Genomic DNA, 19,479 nt, shown 5'->3' on the forward strand with positions numbered 1-19,479 from the left:
GCATCCTCTGCAGCACAAGTTTGATCCCCGGCCCACCAGAGAGCAACCCACATGGTGAGGCAGACCTCTCCTGTCTTGCCCACTGCTCCCCTCAGCAGTGTATTTCAGTCAGTCTGCCTGTACTGCCCTCAACTCTGTCTCTGGTGAATCTTCTCACCCCCACATCTCTGGCCTGTGCCCCAGCTCTTGTATGCATAAATAAACAAATAAATGTTTAAAAAAAGGATTTGGTGCTAAATGTGCACCAGAAAATCATTCAGCTGAGATGGCTTTTGTATCAATAGTTAATAACCTTGGTGGACAAGATTGAAATGTGTAAGAAGAGCTTAAGTTCAGAACAGGACATCAAGTTCAGTGGCCATGTTAGCTGGTAGGGAAAACATCCATGAAAGTGAAGATACAGTTGTTTCAGTTACAGAAACATGACTTTTGTTAAGTTTTGTATGCAACCTTTGTAATGGTGGCTTGTAATTCTGAAAATAGAGGGCTGACATTTATAAATCCACTCATCCTTGAAAGTCTGAATGAAGAGGAGCTTTTCAGACAAGAAGAATTGAACAGGGAGAAAAGGATTGCTTTTAGCTCCTATGTTGTTACTGAAAGTGGCTCCCAATGCAGAGTAGAGGACAAACACATTAGATGTTTCTCAGCATGCTGGATCCAAAGACAGTAAGTTTTTAAAGTTGAGGTTTGCCCCCAATGCAGTGTGGATGGAGAATTCAAAAGTGAAGGGCTTGGAACATTTTTATTTTTTTTAATATTTTATTTTATATAATTCTTACATCATTTTTCATCTTGCACAATGCATGCATTTTCTTTTTTTTTGCCATTAGTTTTATTTTTTTAATTTTTTTATTTTTTTTAAATAATAAATTTTATTTTTATATTCCCCCATACAATTGCAAACGCCCCATTCTGACCCTGATCCTTCCCCTCCCGCCCCCCACCCCCCAAAAAGTGTCTCTGGTTCATAGTTTTTTGTTGATTTTGATTTTCACTTTCTTATATTCATTTTCCTGGTCCCTTATTTAAGTTTTCTAGATTCCTGCTATGAGTGAGACCATCCGGTATTTTTCTTTTTCTTTTTGGCTTATTTCGCTGAGCATGATCCCTTCCAGCACCATCCATGTTGCTGCAAATTGCATGTGTTTATCTTTTTTGAATGCTGAGTAATATTCCATGGTATATATGTACCACATCTTCTTGATCCAGTCATCTATTTTTGGGCATTTGGGTTGTTTCCAAAGCTTAGCTATTGTAAACAGTGCTGCTATAAACATAGGGGTGCAGGTGCTCTTTGGAATTGATGTTTCTGTGTCCTTTGGGTAAATACCTAGGAGTGGAATTGCTGGATCATATGGAAGCTCTATGTTTAGTAGGTCCAGAAATCTCCACACAGCTCTCCATAATGGTTGGACCAGTTTGCACTCCCACCAACAGTGCAGAAGAGTTCCTTTTTCTCCACACCCTCGCCAACATTTGTTGTTGCTAGTTTTTTTAATATGTGCCATTCTCACTGGTGTGAGATGGTATCTCATGGTAGTTTTGATTTGCATTTCCCTGATTACAAGTGATGTTGAACATTTTTTCATATATCTGTTGGCCATTTGCATTTCCTCTTCAGAGAAGTTTCTTTTTAGCTCTTCTGCCCATTTTTTGACTGGATTATTTTCTTTGTTGTTGTTGAATCTCATCAGCTCTTTGCAGATTTTTGTGATCAGTCCTTTATCATTAGTGTTGGGTGCAAAAATGTTCTCCCAGTTGGTGGGGTTTCTCTTTGTTTTTGTTATTGTCTCTTTTGCTGTGCAGAAGCTCTTTAATTTGATGTAGTCCCAGCTGTTTATCTTTGTCTTCACTATCACTGCTTTGGGTGATGTGTCTGTAAAGATGTCTTTGATGTGCAAATCCCGTAGTGTTTTGTTTATATTTCCTTCTATGTATTTTATGGTTTCAGGTCTTATGTCTAGTTCTTTAATCCATTTTGAGTTGATTTTTGTGTATGGTGTGAGGTAGTGGTCAAGCTTCATTCTTTTTCATGTAGCAACCCAGTTTTCCCAGCACCATTTATTGAACAAACTTTCTTTGCTCCAATGCATAGTCTTTGCTCCTTTGTCAAAGATTAGTTGACCATAAATCTGTGGGTTTATTTCTGGATTTTCTTTTCAATTCCATTGGTCTGTATGTCTGTTCTTGTTCCAATGCCATGCAGTTTTTATGATTATGGCTTTGTAGTATAGTTTGAAGTCTGGGAGTGTGATGCCTCCATTTCCTTCTTTTTTTTTTCAGTAGAGCTTTGGCTATTCGGGGATTTTGGTGATTCCATTTGAATTTCATCAATAATTGTTCTATTTCTTTGAAGAATGCCATTGAGATTTTGATTGGAATAGCATTGAATCTGTATTGCTTTTGGTAGGATGGCCATTTTAATAATGTTTATTCTTCCAATCCATGAGCACGGGATGTCTTTCCATTTCTTTGTGTCTTCTTCTATTTCTTTTAACAGTGTTTTATAGTTTTCTTTGTATAGGTCCTTTACCTCTTTTGTTAGATTTATTCCCAAATATTTGATTTTTTTTGTTTCGATAATAAAAGGGATGGTTTTTTTTTATTTCTTCTTCTTCAGATTTATTGTTTGTGTATAGGAAGGCTACTGACTTTTGCGTGTTGATTTTGTATCCTGCCACTTTACTGAATTGATTGATGAGTTGAATTAGTTTTTCTGTGGAGATTTTGGGGTTCTCTATGTATATTATCATATCATCTGCAAATAGTGATAGTTTGACTTCTTCTTTTCCTATTTGGATTCCTTGGATGTCTTTCTCTTGTCTTATTGCTCTGGCTAGGACTTCCAGTATTATATTGAAAAGCAGTGGTGAGAGTGGACATCCTTGTCTTGTTAAGAGTGGAATATTTTTAATTGGATCTTTGACAGTTTCCTTACCAAGAAAGCTTATGAATTTGGATGAACTAATGATTGGAACTCTAGTTGTTCCCAACTGTTAGTAATAGCTGTGGATGATATCATGTTTTAGAAACTTGCTGAAGTTGTATCATAGCTGTTTTTTTTCCTCTGTAGGTTTGCTTTTTTCAGGGCAATTACATTTAAGTTCAGAATTTAGAGTGAAGTGACCTCTTTTCAGGATAAAGAGCATATAAGCACCAATATCTTCCATTTCACATTCATGTCAGAAAAAGAAGTACTCTTGTTTTTCCCTTGAACATATGGGGATTCCATGTTGTATTTAGATGGGTAGTGGCATTTCAACTCCATGAGTATTCTCGTGAACTTAAGAAAGGACTACCTTGTGGAGCCCTAGGAAAAACATGCTTGAAGACCAACACTCCAAAGTGATCTTAATGCATGACAAAGGCCTGCTCAAGAATATTTGTTTTATTCTCATCTTCAGTAGAGAAGAGGAATGTATTCTGCTTTTAGAATGATCAGAAAAGCAGAATGGAAGGGTGGCAGGGGAGGGGGCAAAGGAAGAAAGAACAATTAAACAATAAATACCTTCCAGACAGTTTTAAAAACTCTTCTCAATTCTTGTCATGAGTAGCAGGTAAATATCATCTTTGAAACTTATCCTCCTATCCACCTTCCTTTTCAGGATAAACTAACTAGTTCCTTTAGCTATCTAAAAGTTTTCATTTATCACTTTTCACTATTATTCAGCATAAGTATGGCACAATATGAAATTAAGTCTTCATAGATATAAAATTTTTAAAAACTCCTCCATGCTCAGAAAATTGTTAATCTTTCCTTCATGGCTCAACTCATAACTCCTTATACCTTGTAATGCATAATCATTTGTCGCATTTTCTAATTATGAATTTTGTAATTCTACTTCCCACTATCAGGATCTGTGTCTGATTTTACATACCCAGTCACTAACATGTTTCCTGACACATAGTCTAAAAAATAAATAAATGTTTATTAACTAGTAAATGAGTCATCAAATGACTTGAAATATTATATTATTGAATTTTTTCCTAAACCTTTAAATAACCACCATCTCCCACTCTACAGACAGATTTGAATATTCTGTCACTTTTATGTTAATGAAAAAACTTTAGGAATCACCCATACTTCTAGGTTTGCCTATTATATCTCAATTTATACATATTTTTCTGTCATTATTAGTACTATTTGTTTCTCAAAATTGTCCTAGCTTGGACTATAATGAAAATGGCCACTAACTATAAAACTTGGTCAGCGCTTTCTAACCTAGATTTTATTAGTTTGCTAGCTCTTTGAGCATGGGATAAGCTCTGGTTTCTCATCCTAGACCCATTTACACTCAGTGACTGTCCTTCTAAATGAAAAGATACTCTTAATGTCTTTGTCTTAAGAAGTTTTAATTTTAAAATAAAACAATCACACAAAACACATAATACATAAACACCTATGTACGGTTTTTGGCAGACAATGAACATTTTTCTTAAAATCTTGTGTGGAGAGTGACGTAGGCGTCCTTGTACCAAAAAATAGTTTGTATATCTCTTCCCTTAAGTCTACAACTCATAGATCAACAAGAGTTCCTCTGCTAATCACACTAGGATGCCAGGAACATCCATGCATGTGTGACTGAAGGTGGATGAATTGAATCTCATAGAGGCTGTAAAGCCAGGGAGAACAGAGATAACCAGAATATCAGCTTGATCCAAGGCCTCAGTAAGGAGAAGCTAGCGAATATGTAGAGGCCCACAATCTCACTACAAATGAATCCTAAAGGAGCAGAAGTGAGATGCACCACAGGGACCAGGTCTTAGGAAAGGAAGGTGACAAAATAAGCATATATGACTGCAGCTTCCCCTCTTGCCACAAAAGCACTGACACACTAAAATTTACCCAAACTGAGATTCAGGCCTATCACCCCAATGAGACAGAGCAGCAGCAGGATAATGCCCACAAGCCAGGATTCCCCCCACCTCTGCCCTCTGCTTCCTCTTCCTCACCACCAAAACTGACCAAATGAATGTGGCACTGTAGACATGTTGCCTACAGTGACGTACAGAGCTATGGAAATAGTAAAAATGGTGGCAAATTATAAACAACTCTAAAGCCATAGCACTATCTACTGAGGGGAAAATACATCTAATTAATAAGATGCTGAAATAGAATTTAAGTAAAGAATGCTTACAAAGTAAAAAAAAAAAAAACTGTTAGATTCAACAAAAGCTCAGAGAAATATACCATCAAGCAACACAAAATATCAAAGTTATATGGCATCACAAGGAATGAATGACTACAGAAACCAAACTTAAAAGAGATGGAAAGTTGTGATCTAATGATTAGAAAATTCAAAATGCCATGAAAACTCTCAAAGAGGTAGGAGAAAATTTATAAGGTCAATTTAATTAATGAACATAAGTATTAATTTACCAAAGAGATTAAAATTAAAAAAAAAATTGAACAGAGATTTGAAGAACTCAATAAATTAGATAGTAAAATGGAAAACAATGAAAATAAAACAGATCATATGGAAGAGTGAATTAGAAAGCTCAAAGATAGAAATCTAGAAATTAATCAGATGAAAAAAGAGAGAGAAATAACATTTTTTAATGGAAGATATTCTATGAGAGCTCCCCAACTCCGTGAGGAAAGACAGCATAGGAATAATATGTATACCAGTAGGTGAAGAGGGAATAAGAGCAAAGAGATTATTCAAAGAAATAATACCTGAGAACAACCCAAACCTCAGAATGTAACTGAGTATACTAGCCCATGACTAACATAGCATCTAATTATCTAAATGCAAATGACCTAAACCAAGAAACATAGTAGTAAAATTGTCAATATTAAAAAAATATTAAGGGCAGCTAAAGGAGGAAAGGTATGCAAATTATAATAATATTTCCATCAATCTCTCATCCTATCCCACTTCTCCGCAAAAATTATACAGGCCAAGAGAGTGTAGAATGACATTCAAATTAATCAAAGATTAAAAACTACATCCTTTGATTTCTTAATTGTCTGAATATTTGTTAAGTAGCATGTTGCTTAGTCTCCACATATTTGTGATTTTTCCATTTTAATTATTTTGTTTGATCTCTATTTTCATATCATTAGAAAAGATGCTAGATTAATGAGTTAACTCCATTTAAATTTAGGGTCATTATTGATATATGAGGACTTGCTACTGACATTTTTTTCTTTTGTTTTATGATAATTTTCCATCTCCATTGTTTATTTTTTCCTTGTTTTTCTTTTTTTAAGATATATTGATTTATTTATACAAGCACTGGGTACAGTCAGAAGTGCGGGAGGGTGAGAGAATTCACCAGAGACAGAGTGGAGAGCAGAGCAGGCAGACTGACAAAGTACACTGCTGAGGGGAGCAGCGGGCGGCAGGAGAGGTCGTCACGCCATGTGGGACCCTCGCCCAGTGGCCAGGGATGGAACTGGTGCTGCAGAGGCTGCGGGCAGCTTCACAACCCAGAGCTCAACCACTGCGCCACTGGGGAGGCCCTCTTTGTTTTTTTTGTCTGCTATTTTAGTCAGGTGTTTTTTCCATTTTCCCTTTATTTATACTTTGTGTTGCTGCTTCAGATTTTTTGTTTTGTGATTGCCATAGGGTTTGGACAAAATGTCTCATAGCTCAAATAGTCTTCTCTGTTTAGGGTGCTCTTATCTTCATTACTACATGTTCCATCCTTTCTGCCCTCCCTTTCAATTTTTGGTTGTCACAAATTATCCCTTTTTTACTATGATATTATTACAAAATTCAACCATCTATAATTTTCTTTCCCATGAATCTTTATGCTTTAATTTAATGTATGACATCTCGTTGTGAGATATAGTTGCAGCTTTCTGATTTTGATTGTTTTTCACCTAACTTAATTTTTTATGCACTGTTGTTTACTCATTACCTCTGGAAGAACTCTTTTCAACATTTCTTGTAAGGCAATTCTAGTGGTGGCAAACTTTTTCAGTTTTTGTTTACCTGGAAAATCTTTTATTTCACCGTCATATTCGAAGGGTACCTTTGTTTGATATACTATAGTGATGGAATATTTAGTCATGAAGATACATTATGAGAAATATTTGTGAGGTCATTTCATCATTTGCAAATGCCATAGAGAATAATTTAAGTAACTTAGAATATGCACTGTACTACACAACTAGAGTTTACGGTATAGCCCACTGAGACCACCATTTGATATATGGCCTATTGTTTACTGAAAAGTCATTTTAAAATGCATGACAGGGCCTCCCCTGGTGGTGCAGGCGGCTTTCAGTGCTGTGCTGTCAAGCTGTCTGCAGCCTCTGCAGCACCAGTTCCATCCCGGCTGACCGGTGAGGGTCTGACACGGTGTGGCAGACCACTCATGTCACGCCCGCTGCTCCCCTCAACGTGTATTTCATCAGTCTGCCTGTTCTGTTCCCCACTCTGTCTTTGGTGAATCCTCTCACCCTCCCAAGTATCTGGCCTATACCCAGGTTCTTCTATAAATAAATAAATATTTTAAAAAAACAACAAAAATGCATGACATATATAACAAATGCACAGCTAACATCACTGTGCAAAAATAAAAAAAAATGATGTAAGTATTATATAAAATAAAATATTAATTTAAAAAAAAGAATAAAGATGTGTACTTAAAAAAAAAGTACAAAACCAAAAGGTTTTCCCTTAAGGTAAGAAAAATGACAAGTATGTTCACTCTCACCATTATTTTTTTAAAAATATTTATTTATTTATTTATTTGTTTGTTTATTTATACAAGCACTGGGTACAGTCAGAAGTGTGGGAGGGTGAGAGAATTCACATGAGCCAGAGCAGGGAACAGAACAGGCAGACGGACAAAATACACTGCTGAGGGGAGCAGCGGGCGGCAGCAGGAGAGGTCTGCACTCCATGTGGGACCCTCTCCGACTGCCGGGGATCGAACCTGTGCTGTAGAAGCTGTGGGCAGCTTCGCAGCCCAGTGCTCAACCACTGCACCACCAGGGGAGGCCCTCTCTCTCTATTATTATTCAAGAGAGTAGTGGAAGTGCTAGTCACAGCAGTTAAGCAAGAAAATGGTACTAAATGTATCATAATTGGAAAAGAAGTAAACCACCATAATTTCAGATGACACTGATAATATGCATAGAAAATTCTAAAGATTTCAATAAAACATGAGAAATGATGAATGAATATAGTAGTGGGGAGCTACAAAATCAATTATGCAAAAATATGTTGCATTTCTATATGAAAACAAATAGTATCAAAAAGAGAAATTTTCAAAATCAATTATATTTTCAATCGTACTAAAGGAATAATATACCAAGCTTAACCAAGGAGATGAAAACTTTATACTGAAAACATGAGCAAAAATAAAGGTATTTTCCCTGACTGTTGCTGAATACCTGATAGGCCAGAGGAACTGCAATTTAAGAAATTTAAAGAAAATAAAGCTTTATATATTTGTTTCTGTGGGGGCAATTTACTCTCCAGATCCCCCTCTTTTGTTTTATAAGTTTGTTTTAAGGAGTCCATTGGCCCCTTTAACTATAGCTTGTCCTGTAGGTTCATAAAAGATGTCAGTCACATGTTAATATTCTAAGATAGTAGGAAAGTGTTAATGGCTTTGGAGATGTAAGCCAGTCCATTATTGTTTTTTATTTGGGATGGGATCCACATATTTGCAATGGCAGATAAAAGGTGCCTTTTAACATGTTTAACAGCTTCCTCTGTTTGGGCTAAAGCACGAATTAATTCAAAATAGAGACATGAATGTACTTGAGACAGCCAAAAGGGTCATAATGAGTACTGTCCATTTGCCATATTTCATTATTCTGGAGTCCCTGGGCTTTTGTAACATTTCTACCTTTTGCAGCAGTGGCTAGAAGAACCAATAGACTGCTAGTTTGGAATTTGGTTATGATGTCCTGGCCTAATAGAGGAATAGGCGGGAAGGCAACACTAGAAATTAATGTATCCTCCATGTCATTGTAGGCCTTAAGGCCCATGTCCAAAAATATGGGAAAAGGGTTCTGAGGCCCCCTAGTTTCTGGAATTTGTGCCTGATGTCAGGGCAAAACTGACTAGTGAAATGAGATGTTAGAATGACCTGTTTTTTTTTACAGTCTCTGGGTCCAGATTAGTATACATTTTTATAGCATTAACAAATCTAACCTGAAATAATGTAAGATTTTTTTGTTTCTGAGTAACTTCCTTCAGTTTTTTATAATTGACTGACTTAACAATTTTCTTCTCCATGTCCTGAGGAGGCAGGTAATCATGTGTTCCCTGCTTCTATGACCAGTGTCTTACAGTTGGGTTTTAAGAAGTCTTACGTATTTTCATAAAACTTCCCATTAGTTTACAATTATGTTGAAAAGGTGTAACAGTTTTTATGACAATGCTTCCTATGAGGTATCATTATACCCAGATTGACCCAATTTGTTTTCCACAAAGGAAACACTTTTTCTGGTTGCCTTAGGAGTCGTTTTAAGACAAAGACTTTAGTATTTTAGAATTGTTGATATTAGGAAAGTTGTCATAAGATTAACAAACTTACAGAATTTTATAAGATACTTAATTACTAAGAGTGACAAGGATTTTTAAAAATAGATCTATTTCTATGACAAGGCTCAGCAGTGCTGATAAGAATTTTCTCAGGTAACCTGAGAGTAAAAGAGTGCCAAGTTTTTCAAGATTACCTAAGCAGTATTTAATTTATTATGGGAAGGGCCTCCCTGGTGTTGCAAGGGTTTAAGGACAGCACTGTGAAACTATCTGCTGCCAGTGCAACACAAGTTTGATTCCTGGCCAGGGAGCTAACCCACATGGCACAGCAGACCTCTCCTGTTTCACCTACTGCTCCCCTTAGCAATGCATTTCAGTCAGTCTGCCTGTTCTGTTCCCCTCTCTGTCTCCAGTGAACCCTCTCACCCTCGACACCTCTGGCCTGTAACCCAGTTCTTGTATGCATAATTAAATCTTAAAAAAATAATTTATTATGAGAAGCTAGTGAAAGCAGCCTAAGAATACTTTTTTGTTTGTTTGTTTGTTTCAGGTCTTAGGTCTAGTTCTTTAATCCATTTTGAGTTGGTTTTTGTGCATGGTGTGAGGTAGTGGTCAAGCTTCATTCTTTTGCATGTAGCGACCCAGTTTTCCCAGCACCATTTATTGAACAAACTTTCTTTGCTCCAGTGCATATTTGCTCCTTTGAATTACATAAAAGAAAATATAGGTGAAACACTACATGACATGCTCCTCAAAGACATTTTACAGACACATCACCCAAAGCAGTGATAGTGAAGGCAAAGATAAACGGCTGGGACTACATCAAATTAAAGAGCTTCTGCACAGCAAAAGAGACAATAACAAAAACAAAGAGAAACCCCACCAACTGGGAGAACATTTTTGCACACAACACTAATGATAAAGGACTGATCACAAAAATCTATAAAGAGCTGATGAGACTTAACAAAAACAAAGAAAATAATCCTGTCAAAAAATGGGCAGAAGCGCTAAAAAGAAACTTCTCTAAAGAAGACATGCAAATGGCCAACAGGCATATGAAAAAATTACAACATCACTTGTAATCAGGGAAATGCAAATCAAAACTACAATGAGATACCATCTCACACCAGTGAGAATGGAGCATATTAAAAAATCTAGCAACAACAAATGTTGGCGAGGATGTGGAGAAAAAAGGAACTTTCCTGCACTGCTGGTGGGAGTGCAAACTGGTCCAACCACTATGGACAGCTGTGTGGAGATTTCTTGAACTACTAAACATAGAGCTTCCATATGATCCAGCAATCCCACTCCTAGGTATTTACCCAAATGACACAGAAATATTAATGCCAAAGGGCACCTGCACCCCTATGTTTATAGCAGCACTATATACAATAGCTAAGCTATGGAAGCAACCCAAATGCCCAAAAATAGATGACTGGATCAAGAAGATGTGGTACACATTCACAATAGAATATTAATCAGCAATCCAAAAAGATAAATACATGCAGTTTGCAGCAACATGGATGGAGCTAGAAGGGATCATGCTCAGTGAAATAAGTCAGAAAGAAAAAGAAAAATACCGGATGGTCTCACTCATAGCAGGAAATTAGAAAACCTAAATAAGAGACCAGGAAAAAGACTAATCAATACAAAGTAAAAATCAAAATCAACAAGCAACTATAAACCAGAGACACACTACAGGAGGAGGGGGGAGAAAGGGGGGAAAGGAAGGACAAGAGTCAAAATAAGGGGGGGTGCAATTGTATGGGGAATATAACCAAAATGAAAATGCATACATTGTGCAAAGATGAAAAAAGATGTAAGAATTATATAAAATAAAATATTTAAATAAAAAAGAATACTTTTTATTTTCATATGCAAGGAGGACTAAAGTTTGTTTTTATGTGGGTACACTACTGTTAAAGTTAAATATTCTTATAGAAAGTCATTTGAGCACACAAAATTTCTTTTCCTAAGATACTTTTCTTAGATCTTCAACGCTTTCTTTTGCTTTCTAATTTTTCAATGTTATTTCATTTTGAAGGTCACTATTTCATTTAAAATTTTCCTAAGATAGATTACCTATTCCAATATATCCATTCTCAGTACATTATTCCCTTTTTAAATATATACCACACTTTACTTGTATTCAGAGTAACTACATACTAGTTTTTAATCTTTAGATTGTAAGACATTATAATACCTGTTATACTATCATTTCTTTAGACTAGACAACTTACACACAGACATATGCTTCAATGTTCTTGTAGGTGAACTGCTATTAAATTTTAGTTTCCTTACAATAAGGAGCTTAAAGGTAAACCTGAGAACGTAGTAATTTTTAGATTGAATGATTCTATATTTAACAAATTTTTATTATTAAACTTAGCAAAACCTTAGTTTAAGATGTGGCAGACACGTAAATAATGATTAAAAAGAACAGGTGGAGATACCAAATACAGCTTTAGTTTTTTCTTAGGAGTGGAATTTTAAATTAATTGCAGAGTTGCAAATACAACAATCCCATATACCAAGTTTCTTCTTAGGCAAGAAGTAGATAGATTGAAAAAAACAAGAAAAATTAGAGAAACTTAACATCATATACATTTCCTGCATACTTGTGAGAGACTCAGTATGGCTGAGTAGCTCATTTACATGGCTTTAGAGTCCATCTTGAATTTTTTGCAAGGTCAAAGAGGAAAAAATAAGTCAATTAGGGCATTTACCAGGGGAACAAAGACATTTTTTTCTTCAAAGGAAAAAGATAAGTGGATTAGTGTTCTTGGAAAGGAAATTTATCAAGAGAATTTTAGTTAAAAAAAAAAAAAACTTAAAAGCAAATTTACCTTTGTTAATATAGACTAGGTTAATTACCCTTCTTTTACAGATTACCATGAGCTTTCTATTTTAAGCAAATACTTTTAAACATAGAATAAAGTAGTAAAACCCAACATTACAACCTTTAGTCATGCATATTTCAAATTAAACCATCAAGTTTTATTTTTTTTTCCAATTTTTTGAACACCATTTATTGAAGAGACTGTCCTATCTTCAATGTATATGCATGATTCCTTTATTATATTGTAGATTAACTGTCCAAATAAGTGTGGGTTTATCTGTGTGATCTCAATGATATTTCATTGATCCATGTGTCTGTTTTTGTTCCAATATCACACTGTTCTGATTATTACAGCTTTATATAGTTTGAAGTCTGGGAATATGACAGCAGTATTCTTTCCCTTTTTTTCTGGTTAATATTGTGTTGGCTATTTAGTGTCTTCTGCAGTGCCATATAAGTTTATTTTATTTTTTTTAACTTTTTTTTTTAAATTTTATTGTTATATTCCCCATACAATTTCAGCCCCCCCATTCTGACCCCAATCCCTCCCCTCCCGCCCCCGCCCCCCTAAAAGTGTCTCTGGTTCATAGTTTTTTGTTGATTTTGATTTTCACTTTCTTATAGTTATTCATTTTCCTGGTCCCTTATTTAAGTTTTCTAGATTCCTGCTATAGTGAGACCATCCGGTATTTTTCTTTTTCTTTTTGGCTTATTTCGCTGAGCATGATCCCTTCCAGGGCCATCCATGTTGCTGCAAATTGCATGTGTTTATCTTTTTTGAATGCTGAGTAATATTCCATGGTATACATGTACCACATCTTCTTGATCCAGTCATCTATTTTTGGGCATTTGGGTTGTTTCCAAAGCTTAGCTATTGTAAACAGTGCTGCTATAAACATAGGGGTGCAGGTGTTCTTTGGAATTGATGTTTCTGTGTCCTTTGGGTAAATACCTAGGAGTGGAATTGCTGGATCATATGGAAGCTCTATGTTTAGTAGGTCCAGAAATCTCCACACAGCTCTCCACAGTGGTTGGACCAGTTTGCACTCCCACCAACAGTGCAGAAGAGTTCCTTTTTCTCCACACCCTCGCCAACATTTGTTGTTGCTAGTTTTTTTAATATGTGCCATTCTCACTGGTGTGAGATGGTATCTCATGGTAGTTTTGATTTGCATTTCCCTGAAAACCATCAAGTTTTAAACTAGGTTTTATTTACCAAAATTCTAGCTTGAAATACCAAAATTTGGGATTCACTATAAGTGCCATTTATAGTTAATCCTCCAGAGTAAAAGACAAGGACAGACAGAGATATCTTGATTTTCTTTTAAAATTATTGCCAGGGCCTCCCCGGTGGCACAGTGGTTGAGCGCTGGGCTACGAGGCTGCCTGCAGCCTCTGCAGCACCGGATCAAATCCCAGCCGCCAGGCGAGAGTACCACATGGCGCGACAGACCTCTCCTGCCGCCCACTGCTCCCCTCAGCAGTGTACCTTGTCAGTCTGCCTGTTCTGCTCTCTTCTCTGTGTCTGGTGAATTCTCTCACCCTCCTGCACTTCTGACTGTACCCAGTGCTTGTATAAATAAATAAATAAACCTTAAAAAATTATTGCCAAGTTGCTTAAGAATTATTGCCAATTATTCCTTAAGAACTGTATTTTATTTTATTTTTTATTGTATTTTAACAGTATTTATGAACCATGGAGCTTTTTACCAATTTGGTTTCTAAATTTTTACAAATTTCTTCAGATAACAAAATTTTCCTTAGTTTTGCATTACTAAGACATGATCCATTAGCTTTACTTTGTTTCTGCTTTATCTCACTGAGACTAAGGACATTTCCAAGACAAAAGAACACTTTTTATGGACCATGCATAGAGAAGACAGAAGATACAGATTAAGATCTTATTTTGCAGTTTGTCTGCTCCTAGATTCTTTTTTTTTAAGATTTATTTTATTTATACAAGAGCTGGGGTACAGTCCAGATGCACGGGAGGGTGAGAGGATTCACCATAGACAGAGTGGGGAACAGAACAGGCAGACTGATGAAATACTCTGCTGAACTGAGCCGCGGGTGAGACAGGAGAGGTCTGCTTACCATGTGGGTTTCTCCGAGGCCAGCGGGGATTGAACCGGCATTGCAGAGCTTCACAGTGCTGTGCTCAACCGCCTGCACCACCAGGGATGCCCTACTCCTAGATTCTTAGCAGAAATCTAAGCTTTGGAATTTAATTCGCAGAAAGCTGCATTTTCATACTAGCGTTTTTACCAGGTTAATTAGTTTTAACAAGAAACAAAACTTGTTACAGGCCCAAATGCAATTTGGAAGTTTTTTTAAAACATTTTTATTTTCAAGAACTCTTCTTAATTTATTTACTTATCTTTTTATAGAAGAACTGGGATGTAGGTCAGCAGTGCAGGGCATGAGAGGATTCTGGGGAGCAGAACAGGTGGATTTACTGAAATACACTGCTACGGGGTGCAGTGGGAGAGACAGGAGAGGTCTGCTGCACCATTTGTGGGTTAGCTCTCTAACCAGGGATCATACTCAGGCTGTAGCAGTGATAGTGCTGAGACTTAGGTCAACAGGGAGGACCTTAGAAGTTTTTACTCAACCAATAAGCATTCTGTATAGCTTGTTAGCAAGTTCAGCCTAACAGAAGTTTTTGCATTAAACAGTCTAGACTTCAAGACTGGGAAATAGAATTTTCTACCCATAGAACAGACTAAAATAGTATCACAAGGTGAACAAAAGGACAGTCCAGTTCCCCCACACACACATCTGGGAGGCAGCAGAGACATGCCCATAATGCACGGGGCAAAGGTGAAGTAAGAACATCCCCATGGCCAGGATAGAGACCCTCAGTGGTAGAGTATTGAATGGACAATCCTATGGTCTAGGGGGTAGTTCCTCCTTAGAACTAGGGGTCAGAGGGCAGATGCCCTATGTTCTGGGGGCTTCCCATCTTTGACAGGGCATGGGAATAGGAGCACACCCCACCACCTCATTTCCCAAAATTGGATTTGCTTCAACATCATATTTAGAATAACAATTATTGGCCAAATAAAATCCTTTGTGGCATTTTGGACATTTTTGTCTGGGCTTACCCAAATTATTTTGTTTTAAGTGGTACTCTTTAGAAAAATGGCCCTCTTTGCCACAAGTAAAACATTTTGGAAACAGTTTGTAAAGTGGAGGCAAGGACCTGCGTCTCATGGATTTCAGTGCTGACTATTTGACAGGCCTTAATCATCTCTGCAATGTTACAGGCAGTAACATTGTCAGGTGGAGAAGTTCTTCCATGTCATTGTTGTTGAGTTCTGGAGCTTGATTTTCTTTTTGTGGTGTTTTATTCCCCTGGTTTGTTTGGTTATTTGTATTTTTCCTTCTCCTTTTTTTGGTTTTCAAGTTTGTTCTATGTGCTGGGCCATTGTGCCACTGGTACTGGTAGCATGTTTCAGGGAGCTCCTACTGGAAAGTCAGGGACTGGTGGTCAGACCGAGTCTGGCATTGTTATGCCAGACTTCACAAGTGATGCTGTGGATGGGTTGATGGGCACTATCCCTGAAGATCACCAAGTCTCTGAATGCTGCTGGTCTCTTTCCCTACATAAGTATCTTAACCTACAATGCCAGGCATGTTCTGTGCATACAGTAGGGGTTCACCCAGACTGTTACACTGTGTGTGTGCCAAAAGGCACTCTTCCAAGTGGTTTCTGCTCCCGGAGGGGACTGGACCTTTTTTGTGCCTTTCTGGTTTTACTTGCTGTCTCCAGATAGGGTGCATGAATGCATGGAGGTTGCCGGCTTCCCACACCCATGTGCTGGCCAGAGGGAACTGTCCTGGATCTCACTGCTCACCTTTGTTTGCCAGGGCCTCCCTCTACATTTTTTTATTTTTAACATTTATCAAATTTTTTACATTTTTTAGACAATATTTTCTTCCCCTTACCCCCTCAGATTGAGTCCCCATATAATTTCCTTCCCCAAGGCACCCATGCACCATCACCACAATCCTCTGTGCTCCTCCCTCCCTCCCTCTCACCTCTCTCCCTCCTCCTCCCCTGCAGTATGTTTCTGTTTTACAATTGTCTGTTTTTGCTTTGTTGGGGTTTGTACTGTAATTATTATTTTTTTACACTGATGTCCTAATTGGTTCCCCTATATTGCTGTTATAAGGGAAACCATCCAATATTTTTTGTTTTCCTTCTGGCTTATTTCACTGAGCATAATTCCTTCTAGCTCCGTCTACATTGCTGTGAATGGCATGAGTTTATCTTTTTTGATTACAGAATAATATTCCATTGTGTATATATGCCACATCTTCTTGATCCAGTCATCTATTTTTGGGCATTTGGGTTGTTTCCAGGTTTTACATATTGTAAATAGTGCTGCAATAAACATAAGTGTACAGGTGCTCTTTTCAGTCACTGTTTTTGTGTCCTTTGGGTAGATCCCAAGGAGTGGAATTGCCGGATCGTATGGTAGCTACATTCTTAGTAGACTGAGGAACCCCCAGACAGCTTTCCATAGTGGTTGGACCAGTTTGCACTCCCACCAGTAATGAGGGAGAGTTCCTTTTTCACCGCATCCTTGCCAACATTTGTTGTTGCTTCTTTTTTTGATATGTGCCATTCTTACTGCTGTAAGGTGGTATCTCAGGGTGGTTTTGATTTGCATTTCCCTGATTATAAGGTATGTTGAACAGTTTTCATATGCCTGTTGGCCATTTTCATTTCCTCTTTGGAGAAATGTCTTTTAAGTTATTCTGCCCTTTTCTTGACTGGATTGTTTATTTTGTTTTTGTTGCGTCCTGTGAGTTCTTTGAATATCTTTGTGATCAGTCCCTTATCAGTTGACTAGAGTGCAAATATTTTTTCCCAAATAGTGGGGTGTCTTTCTATTTTGGTTAATGTCTCTTTGGCTGTACAGAAGCTTTTCAGTATGATGTAATCCCAGGTGTTTATCTTTGTCTTCACTGTCACTGCTTCGGTTGATGAGTCTTTAAAGATGTCATTGTGATGTATGTCTTGTCGTGTTTTGCCTATATTTTCTTCTATATATTTTATGGTTTCAGGTCTTATGTCCAGTTATTTTATCCATTTTGAGTTGATTTTTGTGAACAGTGAGAGGTTGTGATCTAGTTCCATTTTCTTGCATGTGGAGGTCCAGTTTTCCCAGCACCATTTATTGAACAAACTATCCGTGTTCCATTGCATATTCTTTGTTCTTTTGTCAAAGATTAGTTTTTCATATAATTGTGGCTTTATTTCTGGGCTCTCTTAATTATTATGGCTTTGTAATATAGCGTGAAGTTTGGAAGTGTGATACCTCATTTCTCCATTTTTTTAATAATAAATTTTATTTTTATATTCCCCATACAATTGCAACACCCTTATTTTGACCCCAATCCCTCCGCTTCCACACCCTACACCCCATAGAGTGTCACTGGTTCATAGTTTTTTGTTGATTTTGATTTTCACTTTCTTATAGTTATTCATTTTCCTGGTCCCTTATTTAAGTTTTCTAGATTCCTGCTATGAGTGAGACCATCTGGTATTTTTCTTTTTCTTTCTGGTTTATTTTGCTGAGCATGATCCCTTCCAGCGAGATCCATGTTGCTGCAAATTGCATGTGTTTATCTTTCTTGAATGCTGAGTAATATTCCATGGTGTATATGTACCACATCTTTTTGATCCAGTCATCTATTTCTGGGCATTTGGGTTGTTTCCACAGGTTAGCTATTGTAAACAGTGCTGCTATAAACATAGGGGTGCAGGAGCTCTTTGGAATTGATGTTTCTGTGTCCTTTGGGTAAATACCTAGGAGTGGAATTGCTGGATCATATGGAAGCTCTATGTTTAGTAGGTCCAGAAATCTCCACACAGCTCTCCATAGTGGTTGGACCAGTTTGCACTCCCACCAGCAGTGCAGGAGAGTTCCTTTTTCTCCACATACTCGCCAACATTTGTGTTGCTAGATTTTTTAAAATGTGCCATTTTCACTGGTGTAAGATGGTATCTCATGGTAGTTTTGATTTGCATGTCCCTGATTACAAGTGATGTTGAACATTTTTTCATATGCCTGTTGGCCATTTGCATTTCCTCTTTAGAGAAGTTTCTTTTTAGCTCTTCTGCCCATTTTCTGACTGGATTCTTTTCTTTGTTATTGTTGAATCTCATCAGTTCTTTGCAGATTTTTGTGATCAGTCCTTTATCATTAGTGTTGGGTGCAAAAATGTTCTCCCAGTTGGTGGGGTTTCTCTTTGTTTTGGTTATTGCCTCTTTTGCTGTGCAGAAGCTCTTTAATTTGATGTAGTCCCAGCTGTTTATCTTTACCTTCACTATCACTGCTTTGGGTGATATGTCTGTAAAGATTTCTTTGATGTGCATATCACGTAGTGTTTCGCCTATATTTCCTTCTATATATTTTATGGTTTGAGGTCTTAAGTCTACTTCTTTAATCCATTTTGAGTTGATTTTTGTGTATGGTGTGAGGTAGTGGTCAAGCTTCATTCTTTTTCATGCAGCGACCCAGTTTTCCCAGCACCATTTATTGAACAAACTTTCTTTGCTCCAATGCATAGTCTTTGCTCCTTTGTCAAAGATTAGTTGACCATAAATCTGTGGGTTTATTTCTGGATTTTCTATTCAATTCCATTGGTCTGGGTGTCTGTTCTTGTTCCAATACCATTCAGTTTTGATGATTATGGCTTTGTAGTATAGTTTGAAGTCTGGGAGTGTGATGCCTCCATTCCCTTCTTTTTTTTCAGGAGAGCTTTGGCTATTCGGGGTTTTCTGTGATTCCATATGAATTTCATCAATAATTGTTCTATTTCTTTGAAGAATGACATTGAAATTTTGATTGGAATAGCATTAAATAAGTATATTGTTTTTGATAGGATGGCTATTTTATTAATGTTTATTCTCCCAATCCATGAGCAGGGGATGTCTTTCCATTTCTTTGTGTCTTCTTCTATTTCTTTTAACAGTGTTTTATAGTTTTCTTTGTATAGGTCCTTTACCTCTTTTGTTAGATTTATCCCCAAGTATTTGATTTTTTTTTGATAATAAAAGGGACTTTTTTTTATTTCTTCTTCATATTTATTTTTTGTGTTTAGGAAGGCTACTGACTTTTGCATGTTGATTTTGTATCCTGCCACTTTACTGAACTGATTGATTGATGAGTT

General features: G+C 37.0%; 1 pseudogene across 1 annotated transcript; it reads left to right on the forward strand.

Moving 5' to 3' along the window:
• The first annotated feature begins 265 nt into the window (after positions 1-265).
• Positions 266-1,175, forward strand: LOC311186934 (acyl-coenzyme A thioesterase 9, mitochondrial-like; annotated as a pseudogene). Its single transcript has one exon. The product of its transcript is annotated as an acyl-coenzyme A thioesterase 9, mitochondrial-like (transcript).
• The last annotated feature ends 18,304 nt before the right edge of the window (positions 1,176-19,479 follow it).

The sequence above is a fragment of the Talpa europaea genome, assembly GCF_964194135.1.
Source record: "Talpa europaea genome assembly, chromosome: X".
Taxonomy (NCBI): domain Eukaryota; kingdom Metazoa; phylum Chordata; class Mammalia; order Eulipotyphla; family Talpidae; genus Talpa; species Talpa europaea.